This window comes from Colossoma macropomum, unplaced genomic scaffold, assembly GCF_904425465.1.
Source record: "Colossoma macropomum unplaced genomic scaffold, Colossoma_macropomum, whole genome shotgun sequence".
In the NCBI taxonomy this organism is placed as follows: domain Eukaryota; kingdom Metazoa; phylum Chordata; class Actinopteri; order Characiformes; family Serrasalmidae; genus Colossoma; species Colossoma macropomum.
Window position 1 is genome coordinate 36,376,440 of NW_023494792.1, and position 12,207 is coordinate 36,388,646.

Here is a 12,207-nt window from a genome sequence, read left to right on the forward strand (position 1 = left end):
GTGTTAGAAGATTAGGACTCTGTGGAGCTGTGTGCTAGCGGGCGTTAATTAAAATACACATTACATTTATTAAAATTACTTTACAGTGCTAAGCGTTGAACTACATGATGTAACTAATGTAATGATTGCTAAATTACATTATGGTGCCAAATGTTAAACTACGCTACAGTGCTGAGCATTAAACTACATTACAGCACTAAGTGCTAAATTACATTATGACGCTGAGCACTAAACTACTTTACAGTGCTGAGCGTTAACCTACACTATAGCATTGTGCGTTAAAGTACATTACAGCACTAAGTGCTAAGTTACATTACGATGCTGAGCACTAAACTACTTTACAGTGCTGAGCGTTAACCTACACTATAGCATTGTGCGTTAAAGTACATTACAGCACTAAATGCTAAATTACATTACGAGGCTGAGCACTAAACTACATTATGGCACTGAATGTTAAACTACATTACAGCACTAAGTGCTAAATTACATTATGACGCTGAGCACTAAACTACTCTACAGTGCTGAGCGTTAACCTACACTATAGCATTGTGCGTTAAAGTACATTACAGCACTACATGCTAAATTACATTACGAGGCTGAGCACTAAACTACATTACGGCACTGAATGTTAAACTACATTACAGGACTGAGTGTTGAGCTACATTACAGCACTGAGCATTAAACAACATTACAGCACCCAAATGATAAACCACACTACGTGCTGAGCAATAAACTGCATTCATCTGTGAAGGCACGATTAATGCTGAATGATATATACAGGTTTTGGAGAAGCATATCCTGCCATACAGTCTTTTTCAGGGAAGGCCTTGATTATTTCACCAAGACAACGCCAAGCCACATTCTGCACGTATTACAACAGCATGGCTCCATTGTAAAAGAGTCCGGGTGCTAAATTGGCCTGCCTGCAGTCCAGACCTGTCACCACTGAGAACATTTAGCGCATTATAAAATAAAAAATACGACAAAGGAGACTCTGCACTGTTGAGCAGCTGAAAATCAAGAGAAATAAGAATGGAAAATACATTTTACTTTCAAAACTACAGCAATTGGTCTCCTTAGTTCCCAAACGCTTACAGAGTGTTGTTAAAAGAAGAGGTGATGAAACACAGTGGTAAACATACTCCTGTCCCAACTTTTTAAAAATGTGTTGCTGGCATCAAATTCAAAATGGGCATATATTTTTCAAAAACAATAACATTTCTCTCTTTTAACATTTGATATGTTGTCTTTGCACTATTTTCAAATAAAAATATGATTTAAATGATTTGCACATCCTTGCATTCTGTTCTTTTATACATTTTGCACAATGTCCCAAGTGTTTTACAAATAGGGCTGTATACTCCTCTGGTAATCACACTAGTTACTTCACATAGAATCAAAAATGTATTTTTACTTTACTTGATATGCAAATAGCTAAACAGTCTCTTACACTTAGTTCTACACAATCAAAAGCAGTCAGAGAGTGAAAGAGAACAGAGCCAAGTTGTGTTCTGCAATGAAAAAAGTCTCTGATATAGCATTATATATAGCATTACATGCAAGATGAAATCTAGCAGGATATGTATGCATACTTAAGTAAAATATTTTTTAGATGTGGCAACTTAAATGTTTTTTTTTTCCACAAGAACACAGAAATTAAACTCTAATCCCTCAACAATCATCTGTTTATTACAGCACAACATGCAACTGATGCTCTGATGTCTTGGTTCGTTTCTCATGTGTGACAATATCTCTTTTGTCCGTGTACAGCGTGCATAAATCCTTATACCTACGCTCCCATTCCACCACCCGCAATCTGATGAGATTACTTTTTTTAGGCCAGTAAGTTTAATAAAACAGAAAGTGAAAAATATATCTGAGTGCGACAGAATTGTTCATGTTAACTGGTCTAAGTTTATAGGAAAAAATGAGATTTCCTGTATCCAAGCCTTATACAGCCATATACCTTGAAAACTGGCAAAAAAGTGTGTTATACTGGTTGACGCTTTTGCATTAGGCACTGGATGTTAAACTACATTACAAGACTAAGTGTTAAAACCACACTACAGTGCTGAGCATTAACCTATATGTAGAATATTAAACTGGATAATTACCATCATCAACATTGTTATCTTCATCACCACCACCCTCATTATTACCATAACCATAATTTCAATGTCATCAACCATCATCACCATCACCGTTATCACTGCTGTCATAACCATCATCTCCACTACAATCACCATCATCACTGCCGTTATCACTATCACATCAACATCAGTAACTGTTATCAACCATCATCGCAATCACCATCTTCATCACCATCATCTTCACCATTATAATCACTTTACCATCTTAATCACCACCACCAGTCATCACTAACATCACATCACCATCACCGCCATTTTCACCAGCACTACCATCAGTATCACCACCTTCATCACCACCATTACCAACTACATCATTACCACCTTCACCATTGTTGTCATCATCATCACAATCTTTATCATCATTCATAACACACTGTTACCTATAAACATAAAAAAAATCAGTCTTTAAGATGGCTGCTACTGTTTTTAGCTATATGATGTAATTTAGTCTATGTTTATGAACAGTGAATCATACAGTGTCAGCAACTACACAGGACAGGACTGCATAATAAACAGAAGACAGTGTAATAATAAACAGAAGACAGTGTAATAAACAACAGAAGACAGTGTAATAAACAACAGAGGACAGTGTAATAAAAGCACTGAGGAGAGTGTAAAAACATTCTTAGGACACTGTTATAAACATAGAGAGGACAGTGTAATACATACACTGAGGACAGTGTAAAAAATACACAAGGGACAGCACAGTAAACACACAAATAACAGCGCAATAAATACACAAAAGAGAGTGTAATAAACAAAAGACAGGGTAATAAACAACAGAGGACAGTGTAATAAATACACTGAGAACAGTGTAATAAACACTTCAGGGACAGCATAACAAACAACAGAGGACAGAGAAATAAAAACTCAGAGGACAGCGTAATAAACATGTAGAGGACTGTGTAACAAACACAGAGGACCATGTAATAAACACACTGAGGACAGCATAATTATGGGCAACAGCATCAATCCAACCTGCAAAGACAGCAACAAATACAACAATCACAGCAACAAATATGCCTCATTTGTTGGTCTGGCCAACCCACTGCCCAATCACACAACAGGCCACTGCAGTGGGAACAGCATTTGACAGGCAAATACATCTACTGTCCTCAAACTCCAAGCTTGTGCTTCACTATTAACCTGCACACACACACATACACAAACAGCAACAGAGCACAAGTGGCCTGTGTGTGTGTTTGTGTGTGTGTGTGTGTGTGTGTGTGTGTGTGTATACACCCTCTGGATTCTGAGTAATAAAACCTGTAATAAAGCACCCAAGTACAGCAGGTGTTTGCATCATTTCAAGCTGATATTCTCATTGTTATTAATAAATCAGCTCATTACTAACTGCACTTAAACATTATATTATTCATCCTATGTATATTGTGTCTTTAATGCGATTGTTTGCTCAGTATGGGTTTACTGAAGGTAGGCTCATGTTTCTGACTGTTCTGAGTGGTCAGCGAGAGTGGAAATCTGATGCCTGCCACTGACCTCTCAGCCTCTACATCAGAGACATGCACACATGGACAGTGTGATAAAATATGAATACAATATGGACAGAGAGATTTACAGATGTTGAGTGAAGAGTGATGCATCAGCTACATCTGGATCACAAATCCTACACACACACACACACACACACACACACACACACACACACAAGCAGATGGAACTGATTTAGGAAAAGCAGTAGCTCAATGTTAGTTTAACAGGTAAACAGATTAAAGGGGAATTGAGCCCATATAAAACAATTTTCTGCATAATTCACAGATTGAGATATAAACATCAGTCATTCAGAGTGGTTTGATGTGAAATGGTTTGTTGTAGAGAAACTTAGACTCTGATTTCTTTACAGTGGTGGTGATAGGAAGCAGCGGTCGTGATGTCTACAACACAAATAAAGCCATTTCATTTACTATCGAAAATCACTTCTGAGGTTTTATATGACATGTTGCTAATGATAAAATAGCAGTAAATCCAAAAAAATAAGTTTTTGGGGGACTCTTTTGCTTTACGTCGCCCTGCATGCACCTCTCCACCATGAATGGATTTGAAAAAAATATTTTTTAAGGCCAAACGTTATCTCAGAACTATCAGAAAACAATGTCTCAGGCATCAGGCAGTGTATTAATAACAATTTCATGTAATAGCTCTAAAGGAGCTTTAAGAGGCATTAAACTCTTAAGATTTCTGGTTCCTATCACCATCACTGTGAAGAATTCTAACTTGACAAGTTTCTTGAGCGTTTCACATCAAACCACTCTGAATGACTTTGTTTACATCCTAGTGATTTCATTATGGAATTCCATCCTAAATCACTAAAATCTCATTTAAAATCACTAATGCTGATGATATATATACACACACACACACACACACACATATACATGCATAAATGACTGAAGAATGAAATAAGCAGCTGTTGTTAAAATAGGATGTTTAGATGGTGTGCGATAGCAGCATTAGCATTCTTCCTTTGACGTGTGAACTTCTGTTTTCGCCTTTTGGCGTAAAAGCAAAAGAGAAGAATTCTTAAGTGTCATTTGTCTTTAGAGGTAAAAATCCTACCCAAAAAACACAAACTGTTACAAACCAACGGTATAATTAATAAAGCTAACAGTACAATTAATACAGCCAATTTTATTACTACAACAAAAGAGAAAGTGCACATAAACAGAAGTGTGCACTACTGTTTAATCTCACTTTTCAGATCTTTATTTACTTATAGACTGATTGATTGATAGATTTAGCGTTACTGTTAGAGTTTGGGAGTCCTCGGGTGCCTTGTCAGACCTTGGTCCCACACTGTGCATAACTCAACTAACCCTGAATTATCAGCATTCACTAAATATTTCTTGAGCTGCTGTATATGGAGAGGAATTCGTGCCACATCGAAAAGTAATCTACAGTGGAAAAACGAGAAATGCAATTCACACATGACATTACTTTTCCTTAGTGACATGCAGAATATGTGCCAAAATGAAAAACGTCGCTTGACCTCTTTACCGAAAAACAACAGATGAGGATTTGCTTTTTTAAAAAGAAAATGCTAAATTTGTGTCAGAATTGAATACAACCGAATATTGCTTTCCCCCATGCAGTACTTTAAATTGATCTCACTGAAATGCAATCATAACAGTGAAAACAAAGTTATGATTTAATTTGACACATGCCATTACTTTTCCACGGGTGACATGTGGATTAAGTGCCAAAATGAAAAGCAAAAACTCCGCTACAATGTAATGTACTTCAGACATACTGAAATGCAGCCAAACAGTGAAATGCAGTGCAGGGATTGCGTTCAAGCAGTAAATTGGGAAATGTCCGAAAAAGAAAAGGAACTTGATCCATTACATTGACTTAACGTTGTTTTTTGTTTGTTTGAAGTGCTGCACGGTGGAAAGCAATAGCTGTGCCTTCATTAGCGTTATATGTCAAGATAGACTGCATTCAACTCTGACGTGAAGCCAGCATCTCGTTTTTAAAATGCAAATCCTCAGAGGTCAAGCGACGTGAAAACACTGCAACAGAGGCTCTAGATTTCATTTTGGCACGTATTCTGCATGTCACTACTGCCTAATGTCATGCGTACAATGCATTCCACGTCTGTTCTCTGTAGTGACTGCTTTGCAAAGTGGCACGAATTCCTCTCCACAGCTGTATGACGGGAGTGTGAGCTGGAGGGTCAGTCTGAGTTTGACGTGTTTTAACACGAACCTGATTAGACGATCTGAAGTGTTTAATCCTCAGAAACAGCAGCAGCAGGTCCCCCTCCTCCTCCTCCTCCGGAGTGAAAGTGAATTTGTGTTCCGGCTGTAGTAGGAGGATCCACACTGATCAGATGATAATGATGATAATGATGAAGGCTGTAGGTGAATATGAAGTTAAAGCTCCGAAATGCTGTTCAGCCAGATGTTCAGAAGTGAGGGTGAATCTGCAGATGGTTTAATCTGAACTCCAAAAAAAACGAACAAAAGCCTGAAGATGCGCTTCTTTACCATCCGGGCACAAAAAACACACCTGCGACCAACTCACAGACTCCTAAATCAACACCGGTCAACTCTAATAAACGCTGGTGAACATTAATGAACGTTTACAAACAGGTCGTACATCAACGCGAATCATCCTCAGAGCAGCATGAAAACAGAAGCGTTTTTACTGCAACTCTCCCAAGATGGCAGTGCTTATTTTTTCAAAATAAAAGTCCTAATGAAAGAAAACATGCCGAAGGCGACAAATCCAAAGGCTTTTATTAACGAGAGCTTTTTATTTGTCAGCTCCTTTCTCGAGCTTTCCGTTAGCTAAATGGTGCAGCAGTTACATTCTGGCGCCTCATTCGAATCAGAAACTGGCGAATCTATTTCCTTTGTTTGGATTTTATTAGGACGTTATTAGCTTCACTTCTTCTTTATAGGTCAGTTTCTGTACATTTCGGGGCCATCTTTGACCCGACACACACAAAACAAATCTTGAATTATTTTTTAAGGTGTTTTAGAAGCTTGAATATCTACAGAAGGGGGTATAAAAAGGTGCGTATTTAAAAATAAATATTTATTTTAGTGACGCGTACACACACACACACACACACACACACACACACACACAAATAGTTATTCAAAAAATAACTAATGTATAATTTGAATTAGGGAAGGTGAGGTTTTGTGCAGGAGAGGAAATGGTTAACTTTCCAGAACTGTCCCAGAGTGGATGCTGCTCAGAGTCTGTAAGAAAAAAAAAAACACTAAAAGCACCACTATTACGCCCGCTTCCTGAGGGGAAATTTCAGAACAGGAACTTTCAGATCAGGCGAGTTCAGTCTCATACACAAATGCAGATTTTTATAACAATAAAGCTGGAGATCACCTGATTCATTTAATCTGTTAATCAGTCTTCAAACTATTGATGAGGTGAGCTCTTTGTTGGAATGAAAAGCTGCAGCTACGCCTGCCCTTTGCGAATGGAGACCCCTGATTTAGAGGTTTCTCGCTGTAGGAGGACACTGTTCGGAGTCAAAATTGTTTGTTGAGATTCTGTTCAAACCCACTGAGTAAACCTACCACCTGGAATTAAAATGAAAAAAAAACAAACAAAAACTATAAACTTAAGTTACTTAGGAGGAGAAAATCTGAGCACGGAGGAAGAGCAAAGGCACCAGAACATGCAGAAACTCTAAAATGTAACCTTACTTCTTCAGTATATTGTGAAGGAATCTGACCTTTGGATCTGAAGGTCAGATAGAGCAGCACAGTTGTAAACAGATCTCTACAACAAATGTCTTATAGAAAGAAACCAGGCTGCATATTAAGTTTTTTCATCGGGAATGTCAGTATTTGTAGGAAGTTAGAGACATCTTGTGGTCCAAACTGGTATTACATTAGTGATGTATTGTGATCACTGCAGGTAACTACAATTTGATCTGCTTATCCTCTATTATCAACTCTACATCAGCCTCCAGTCTGATGTAGTCTCGTGACACAGACAGACTGAACTGGATCTGAGTTTCTGAAATGAAGATGATGTTTTATGACTCGTTAAAGTTCATTAACTAAAATGATTTTTAGTTCAAAGTTGAACAGTGCAACAGTCTTGACTTTACAGAAGCTCATCCCACAGCACAGTTCATTGTGTGCTCAGTTACTGTAATGATGCAGTCATATATCAGGTATTGATGATCAATACGTTAATGATGCAGTCATATTTTCTTTATTGACGTTATTGACTCAGTAAGGTAATGATGCAGTCATATATCAGTTATTGATGATCAGGAAGGTAATGATGTGATCATGTATCAGTTATTGATGATCGGTGAAGTGATGATGTGATTGTATATTTGTTATTGACAATCAGTGAGATGATTTGATGATTAATCAGGACCTGATGATCAGTAAGGTAATGATGCCATGATGTCTCTGCAAACTATCAGTGCCAAAAGGATAAAGATAGAAGCTAAAGCTTATAAATCAGTGAGGAATTGAGATGCCTCACCACTTTTGATAACTTTTTTTTTGTCTGAAGCCTTTGCAGGAGAGTGGAGGTGTTATAGCCACAAAGGAGGGAGAGGGGCAGCTCTATATTAATGCCCATGCTTTTGAAATGGGATGTCCAACAAGCTCATATAGGTGAAATGGTCAGGTGCTCTTTTGGACATAGTGTTCATGTACAAAGTATGTTCTGTAAAGAACTTTCCAATGTCCGTTAAATTGCTGATGTATTTTGCCTAAATGTTTCCTTTGATATAAACAGCTTCTAATCTTGGGTCACACCAATGTAAGTTCTCTTTTTCACTAACCTTTTCAGTGGCATTTACACATGGACACGGTTTGGCATGGAATACTTAAAAACCAGGCTTAGCATGTTTTTTTTTTGACAAAGTTAGCTAATTGTGCTTGGTGGGATGAAGTACCAAAGTACCTATTCGCTATTCGATTGGTTCTACATGTATGTCAGTATTGTGCCGTAGCATCCTTCTGCATTATTTCAAACTCGAAAACAGTCACATGAGTTCAGTTATGTCACATGGACACCAAATAAATCAAAGCAGAGCATGATGTGAAATCTATTATTCAATAGTAATAGATATTAATAATTATTCAATAACTTTAAAGAAAAAGGCCAAAAACATTCCTTAATTTTAATGAAAGTTTATTTAAAAAGATTTTATCGCAAACAATTTTGGAGCATTTCTATTGATCATTTATCATGCCATTTTCAAACAATGTAAAGGGCAGGTGTCGAACTCGAATGATGTAGAAAAGTAAAAATCACACACACACACACGTTGTAGCATTTACTATACAAGGTTGTCGTTGTCGGTCTAGTCAAGTTGGTTTGTCAAAGCAAATGATTCATTGTAAAAAGGATAGGACCCAGAGGTCATGATGTCTACAACAAAAATAAAGCCAATTTATTTAGCATCCAAAAGCACCAGAGAATCTATATGAATCTGTTTTTATATGTAACGTTGGTAATAGTAAAATGGTAGTAAATATGAAAATAAAAGCTTTCCTTGGGTGATATTTTTCCATGTAACACCCTGCATGTACCTGTTTGCCTTGAATGGATTTTAAACATATATCATAAAACAATGTCTCAGATGTCAGATGCTGTATTTATAACCATTTATTGTAATAAGTTTCATAAATATAAACTCATTAGATGTCTGGTTCCTATCACCACCACTGTAATTTTTTATAACACATTATTTCACATCAAACCACTCTGAATGATTTTGATTTTACCTTAAATATTGGATTTTGCTGAAATTCTGAAAAATTGGAGGAATTCCCTTTTACAAGGTCATTATTGTACTGATTTATATTTCATGTTTCTCAGTCTATTTAAGCTGATATACCAAAGACAACAAATCTATTTGTATTAAAGTAATTTAATTAATTAACTATAACGAGCAAATCTTTCAAAAACTTTCTTTATGTGCTTAAAACTTTTTCAGAGTGATCTTACAGCCTTTATCTAGCCATCTTCCTAACAGTTTTTCCACAGTAATGTGTAAGATCCACAAGCCAAAACCAACTTGAATGTTGTAGGGAACGAACTGTACGTAAGAGGACTTATGTGTTCAGCTTATGTGTTCTTTGCCTCCAGATGCATAATAGCATTTTTAATAAATGTTTGACTTTGTAACAGTTTGTTTGTCTTGCTTTGTGTAGAAATTTGAATGCAATCTAATTTTTTACAGTGATATATGTGTGAACATTGATTTACAGGAATTAGAATGTAGGATTTCAAACTTTTATGATAAAAATAATTTACTGCAAATTACTGTCTTTTTAGGGCTTTACTGAATTGTATTGGCAACTCCTTTTGCCAGTAAACTACTGTAAGTAGATATATATTACATTACATTTCTTTAAACTGGATTACAAGTAAAATTAATAGTTACCGTAAAATAGTAAAATAATAAAATAATAATAAAATGTATAAAATATGAAAAAGAAGTTAAAAACTTATTATTTTGCCTTACAATGCCCTGCATGTATCTCTCTGTCATGAATGCATTTAAAAATACAAGTTTTAGGCCAAAATTGTATCTTAAAACTTTCATAAAATAATATCAGACATCAGGTAGTGTATTGTGTAATAGCTTTCTGTGAGGGCGGCATTAACTCTTAAGACGTCTGGTTCCTATCGCCACCACTGTGAACAATTGATATCAAAACTGTTGATATCAAGTGCCTGATTTCCAAGCCTCTCCCCTTTTAACAAAGGGATTAAGATTAGATTAAGTGACCCATATTAGTCCCACGACATGGAAATTTCACTTCTGCATTTAACCCTTGCAGTGAAACATCACATACACACTAGTGAATGCACACACACTGGGGGCAGTGAGCAGCCCTATCCACAGTGCCCAGGGAGTTAGGGATTGGCTGCCTCGCCTCAAGGGCACTTCAGTCACGTGCTGTCGGCTCAGGGGATCGAACTGGTGACCTTCCGGTCACAGGGCTGGTTCCCTAACCTCCAGCCAACGACTGCCCCAATAAGATTTAGCGAAGTGAGTGAACTGAGTGATCCAATATGTATTTCTGTAGAATCTACACTACCAGCCACTTCATTAAAACCACCTCCTTGTTTCTACACTTACTGTCCTTGGAGTTTTTAAACACTGTGTCCACTCACTGTCCACTCTATTAGACACTCCTACCTTGTTGGACCACATTGTAGATGTAAAATCAGAGACGATAGATCATCTGCTGAAGCACAGTTTGTGTTGGTCATCCTCTAGTCCTTAATCAGTGGTCACAGGATGCTGCCCAAAGGACGCTGCTGATTGGATGTTCTTGGTTGGTGGACTATTCTCAGTCCAGCAGTGACACTGAGGTCTTTAAAAACTCCAGCAGCACTGCTGTGTCTGATCCACTCAGACCAGCGCAACACACACTAAGATGCCACCACCACGTCAGGGTTATTGCAGTGCTGAGAATGATCCACCACCCAAATAATGCCTGCTGTGTGGGGGTCCTGTGGGGGGTCCTGACCATTAAAGAACAGGGTAAAAGGGGGCTGAACTGATATAGCCTATCTGCCGTGATCAAATTTTGCCTAAGGATATATTTCTCACATCTGGAAATATAGTTATGTAGCCCTTGTGTCTGTGTAAAGCTTGTGGTGTGTGCTTGAGAAGGTTGCTGTGAGAAAAGATTATGCCCATCTCCAATCTATCCTACCAGATATGGCGGCAGCATATGGTACAGAAACTGGAACTGGGTTTTTACGTCATTGTATGACTGGGTGAAAGGTGACCATTCAGGGACTCTTGCTGACGAACACTATCTCTGATGATTAAATCTCACCAATCTGATACATCTGACAAGTCTGCTACACGATACTTTTGAACTGTAACGATGAATCAGCTGTTTTAGCAGACGCACTGTAACATTCATGAAGCTGAAAAAACATGATGTTGTTTTGACACCGCCCCATGGCCTGTGCTGATTAGCGTCATCCAATGTTTTTTACTGAGTCATTAGTATTAAGTTCCGATAAGTCTTAACGACCAATCACAGATGTAATTGTAGTATTATTTTAAATGTAGCGAATCAGAAGTCGTGAATTTGATTACGTTTAATGTACGTATAATTTGCAGAAATGTATAAATACTTAGACGAATTCTGTGTCAGATTGGAAGACACCTGCAGGTGCTCTCACCCCCACCTAACGCCCCCCGCCATTTAGCATTTAGAGCTTTAGCGTGCTGATTTTCTTTAAACAGCTAGCACAAGAAAGTTGTTATTAACACATCACTTTTTAGAGTGCGTTAAAAGGGAGCGGCCAACCCCTTCAGCTTCAGAATAGTGGGGCTGGACTTCTCACAAAACAATGACGTGAGGTGAAAGAATCTGTTTCTAGGTTTGAGAAATATGGAAAGGACATAAACGTGTGATTTCTTGAGTTATTAATAGTTAATAGAGTTAATAAAAACACAAAGATAATTCAACATTATGAGCAATAAAGAGTTCATTAGAGGGTCCTATGTTTCGCACATTTGGTGTGATGAGTCTATCGGTTATTGACGATAAATATTGTGATG

General features: G+C 37.5%; 1 protein-coding gene across 4 annotated transcripts in view; it reads right to left on the reverse strand.

Moving 5' to 3' along the window:
• osbpl8 (oxysterol binding protein-like 8) overlaps positions 1-6,328 on the reverse strand; it is a 60,269-nt gene extending 53,941 nt beyond the window's left edge. For all 4 annotated transcript variants that reach the window (XM_036577020.1, XM_036577019.1, XM_036577017.1 and 1 more), the window contains exon 1: positions 5,877-6,328. The gene's annotated coding sequence lies outside the window, so the exon portion shown is untranslated. The remainder of the gene's footprint in view (positions 1-5,876) is intronic.
• Positions 6,329-12,207: the final 5,879 nt, after the last annotated feature.